Raw genomic sequence first — 6000 nt, 5'->3', positions numbered from 1 at the left:
TTTCAGTTTTGTTTTGTTTATTTACTTTTCTGCAAGATAGATATTAGACTGCTCATGTCATTTTCAGTTACCTCCTATAGCCAGAGCGACTCAAATGGTGAGGGATTGAAGTATGAATGCGTAGTTAGTTATTAGTTTATTTTTCTGCAAGTTAGTTATTGAATTTCTCATGTCATTTTCAGTTACCTCCTATAGCCAGAGCGACTCAAATGGTGAGGGATTGAAGTATGAATGCGTAGTTTGATATTAGTTTATTTTTCTGCAAGTTAGTTATTGAATTTCTCATGTCATTTTCAGTTACCTCCTATAGCCAGAGCGAGTCGAATGGTGAGGGATTGAAGTATGAATGTGTAGTTTAATATTAGTTTCATTTTACGCAAATCAGATATCAGATTGCTCAATTTGTTTATGATTACCTCCTATAGCCAGAGCGAGTCGAATGGTGAGGGGTCAGAATATGAGTTGATGTAATATGATTTAGTTTACTTTGCTTACAATTTTTGAATTGCTTTAAGTTCAATTTTCTTTTTATACAGCAGCAAGGATACTGAGTTTCATAGTCACTAGCTCATTGTTTGGTTGTTGCATTCTATTTTGATTAAAGTAGCTGCATATTTACACTTTTGTTTAAGTACTAATTCCATCAATAACATGTTTTAAGATCTTTTGAAGTGCTAAGTTTTGGAAGTTACCATTAGGGACATAGAATTTGTCTTGAAATCTACATCCATACTTGTCCTTTAAAAGTATTCTTAAGACCTTAGAATAGGATTTCCATTTGCATTAGACACTTTAGGAAACCAACAAAAACGAAACCCTAAAACAAAATAAAATCTATAAAACAATGAAGTAAGAAAAAGGTTAACTAAGCACATATGGTGCACCACACTTCATCAGTTTACGATACCCGGATTGATAATTTATGTAGAGAAATTTAAGACTTTAAATTGACTAAACACCAAATAGTTGGGACCCTATCTGATCTATTATCAGGAAGAGAAGCACCTGCCAAATATGAAGACCCAGGGAATCCTATAGTGATGGTGCAAATCAATGGACAAACCTTTTCAAATGCCCTAGTTGATTTAGGGGCTGCAATTAATATTTTAACAACCAGCACTTGTCAAAAACGGGGTATTACATCAGTGGAACCAACCTCTACATTATTAGAACTGGCTGGCCAATCAGTAGTTAGGTCAGAAGGTACACTACACAATGTAATGGTATTCGTAGATTCCTGGCAATATGCTGCCGACTTTTTGGGATAATCAACCCCAAAAACCGACTCGATGGACACCCATTAATCTTAGGTATACCTTGGCTTGCGACTGCTGATACATTAGCTGCCAACAAGGCAGTATGACCATAACTAAAGGGAGTAATATCAAGAATTTAGCTCTATACCCTCCAGCCCAACCAAGTGTAACAATAATAAAAACTAAAAAACAACCTGTATCATACCTCACAGAAAACATTAGGTCCCCATTAACCATAGAAGATGCCCTCGATTTCAAAGATCAAACAGAGGATGACATTATTAACAACTTCATTAACCAATCTGAATCCAGATCCCATGTACAATGTCACATGATAGAGGTAGCATTTGACAATGAACTAGAAAAAGATCCTCTCAAAGACACTCATGACCAAACAATACCCACTACCTTTGTTTCAAACAGCAAAACTATATAGATTGAGCTAGGAAAAACCTTGAACATTAACAGTAACCTGACTCCTGAACAAGAAGAAAAGTTGGTCCAAATACTGGGAAAATATAAGGAAGCTTTTGCATGGGATTATCCAGACATGAAGGGAATTGATCCCGAGCTGTGTACAGACCGCATTTATACAGAAAAAGATGTTAGACCCGTTTGCCAATCCCAACAGGGACTCAACCCTCACTTGAAAGATATTGTGAAAGCTGAATTACAAAAACTTTTGGATGTAAACTTTATTTATCCAATCTCTGATAGCAAGTGGGTCTCTCCATTAGTAGTGGTGCCAAAGAAGAATGGAAAGTGGAGGATTTGTGTAGATTACATAGAATTAAACAAAGCAACCCAGAAAGACTACTTTCCCCTTTCATTCATTGATCAGGTATTAGACACATTAGCAGGAAAGAAATTGTTTTCTTTCTTGGATGGCTTCAGTGGATACAATCAGTTTCAGATTGCCCCTGAAGACCAAGACAAAACTACTTTTACCTGTCCTTGGGGAACATTTGCCTAGAGAGTCCTACCTTTTGGCCTATGCAATGCCCCTACCACATTTTAGAGGGCCATCCTTAGCATCTTTTCAGATTTATTAAATGAAGGGCTCGAAGTATATATGGATGATTTCACACCATGCGGAAATGATTTTGAGCCAGCACTAGACATATTGGAAAAGGTGCTGCAACGATGTATCACCACTAGGCTCTGCTTGAGCCATGAAAAGTGATATATGATGATGACTGAAGGTCTCATCCTAGGTAATTATATCTCAGAAGCTGGAATAAAGGTAGATCCGGCCAAAATTCAAATAATTTTGTTAATACCTTCTCCTACCACACAGACAGAGGTACGCAGTTTTCTAGGATTTTCTGGTTACTATAGGAGATTCATAGAACATTTTTCTCAAATAGCTACACCTCTATACGCACTAACAGGGAATGTTGATTTTTTTTGGACAGATAAATGCAACTGTGCTTTTGAGGATCTGTAAAAGCTTGTGTTAATAACCCCAGTGCTCAAAGGCCCAAATTGGGACCTGCCATTTCAAATTTCATCGGATGCTTCAGAGACAGCTATTGGAGCAGTCCTTGGGTAGGAAGAAGACAAAAAACCATATGTAATCTATTATAATAGCAAGAATTTGTCTCCTTCTGAGCTAAACTATGTCGTTACTAAAAAAGAGCTTTTAGTTGTAATACATGCTGTAAATAAATTTAGGCATTATATCATTGGATATCTTGTTGTCTTATATACAGATCACTTTGCCATAAAATATTTAGCAAATAAACCTATTACAAATGGTAGAGTAACAAGATGGTTGATCTTATTGTAGGAATTTGACATCACAATAAAAGGTCGACCTAGGAAAGAAAATCATGTAGCTGACTTTCTCTCACGAATGCTAAAGTTAGTGGACGCAGCAGCTGTTGAAGATCAATTCCCGGATGAACATTTGTTTGCTATCACTGTCAAAACACCCTGGTATGCTGATGTTTCAAATTATTTAGCAGTAGGAAAATTACCAAAGCATCTAACCCCCAATGAACGAAAACAGATTGTGAAACGTAGTACCCGATTTTCTTGGATTGGAGGCTACCTATTTCATACAAGGGCAGATATGCATATTAGAAGATGCGTCCACGAAGATGAAATATTTGACATTCTGAAAGGTTGTCATGACGGACCATGTGGTGGACATTTCGCACATCGAAGGACTGGTCACAAGGTTTTGCAAACATGTGATTACTGGCCCACAATCTTTAAAGACGCTAAGAAATTTGTTCAAGCCTATGATAGTTGCCAAAGAGCAGGACACCCTGGACAATGCAATGAAATGCATTTAAACCCACAGTTAGTAATCGAACCATTTGAGCGTTGGGTGCTCGATTTTGTTGGTCCAATCAACCCATCATCAAATCAAAAAGCATATATTCTAGTAGAAACAAAATATGTTACCAAATGGGTTGAAGCAGAGGCACTTCCAAGAGCTACAGAGGACTCTGTGATTCATTTCCTGTTTCAAATATTTGTGCGATATGGCCTCCCAAGGGACATAATCACGGATGGAGGACTACAGTTTGTAGGTAATAAAATTGTTGCAACATTAAGAAATTATCACATTCAACACAAAATTACCACTCTGTATCACCCACAGGCAAATGGCCAAGTAGAGAGCACGAATAAAATGATAGAGGCAACATTGAAAAAAACCATTGCATCACACAGGCATGATTGGGCTTCAAGATTGCCGGATGCGTTGTGGGCATACTAAACAACGTGGAGAAACACCACCGGTTATTCACCATATGAGCTAGTATTTGGAAAGGAATCCATCTTTCCAATAGAGTTCGAAATACAAACATTAAGAACAAAACACGAGATCGGTCTGGATTTGAATGAGGCCCAGACTAACAGATTATAGCAAATTAACGAGCTAGATGAAATTAGGCTCTCGGCTCTTCAACACACTGCATTAATCCAATAGCAGAGAGAAAAATGGCACGACATCCTGATCAAAAAGAAAATATTCCATGAAGGAGATTGGGCACTCCTATATGACTCCAGGTTTTAGGATTTTTTTGGAAAAATTCAAACTCGATGGCTTGGACCGTATGAAATCCAAAAAGTGCATGACAATGGCACCATTACCTTGACTACTATTAACGGATCTAGACATACCTTTAAAGAAAATGGCCACTGAGTGAGACTGTACCATAAACTGCTTACTCAGGAATCCTTTTATCAGTAGCTCTGGGAAGATTCAGATATCAGATTCTTGCTGAGAAAAATAATCCTTCCTTACATTGGTTCACTAAATGATTTCATTGTTCTTAAATTTTGTACATAAGTGTTTCTTTTCTGCTTGTATAAATTACTTTCTGTACAGATTTTTGCATTTCTGCATTTTTTTCGCATTTTACTGTTCCTTTCTGAAGGAACAACATTTCCGTTGTTTTACTGTTCCTTTTCGAAGGAACACCACTTTTGCATTTTGTTGTTCCTTTTCGAAGGAACAACATTTCCACCTTTCTGTTGTTCCTTTCCAAAGGAATAGTACTTTCAGTTTTTTGTTGTTCCTTTCCGAACGAACAACACTTTCGCATTTTGTTGTTCCTTTTCGAAGGAACAACATCCCCGCATTTTTGCTGTTCCTTTCTGAAGGAACATCACTTTCATTTTTTTGTTGTTCCTTTCCGAAGGAACAACACTTTCGTTTTTTCTCTGTTCCTTTCTGAAGGAACAACACTTTCATTTTTTTGTTGTTCCTTTCCGAAGGAACAACACTTTCATTTTTTGGTTTTTCCTTTCCGAAGGAACAACAATTTCATTTTCCTGCTGTCCCTTTCCGAAGGAACAACACTTTCATTTTTCTGCTGTTCCTTTCCGAAAGAAAAACACTTTCATTTTCCGCTGTTCCTTTCTGAAGGAACAACACTTTCATTTTTTTGTTGTTCCTTCGGAAGGAACAACACTTTCGTTTTCTGCTATTCGTTTCTGAAAGGAACAACACTTTCTTTTTTCTGTTGTTCCTTTCCGAAGGAACATCACTTTCGTTTTTTTGCTATTCCTTTCTGAAGGAACAACACTTTCGTTTTTTGTTGTTCCTTTCCAAAGGAACAACACTTTCATTTTTTTGCTATCCCTTTTCGAAGGAACAACATTTCCGCATTTTTGTTGTTCCTTTCTGAAGGAACAACACTTCTTCCAGATTGTTTTTCTATTCCTTTTAAAGGCAAAACCCTCCTTCGCATTTTTTTTTTCCTTTCTGTCGTTCCTTCCGAAGGAACAACAGTTTCGATTTTGGATGATCTTAGGCTGTTCTGCCAAGGGAGAAGTATTTTAGTTCACACTTGCTTTATTTGTTGTTCTGTTTAAGGAACAACTATTGTTCCTCTTAAGGCACAACAATTTCGAGTGTATTTTTTTTCTTTTGCTTGTTGTTCCCCTTAAAAGAACCACGGTTTTTGCGTGCAGATGTTCTTTTGCTGTCCATCTTAAGGAACAACAGCTGTTCCATCCAAGGAACAACACTTTTTGAGTGCATCTTTTTTGTTTTTGTGTGTATGTGTGTTTCATCATTTAAGGGATTTTTGTGAATGATGGTTCATTTAAGGCACAACTATATATTTATGCAAGAACACAAAAACTACAGGATACTGAAATCGGCAAACCAAAGAAAAATTGTTATCTTTAGAGAAATTGCTTTGAATCGATAAGAAAAAAGAGGAAAGGACACAACTATTTATATCACTTTGTTGTCTTTATTTTCACTAAAACCAATTTGATT

This window comes from Pinus tabuliformis, chromosome X, assembly GCF_031772625.1.
Source record: "Pinus tabuliformis cultivar Carrire ecotype Pingquan chromosome X, CPIR1, whole genome shotgun sequence".
NCBI classification, from domain to species: domain Eukaryota; kingdom Viridiplantae; phylum Streptophyta; class Pinopsida; order Pinales; family Pinaceae; genus Pinus; species Pinus tabuliformis.
This window is presented reverse-complemented; position numbering follows the sequence as displayed.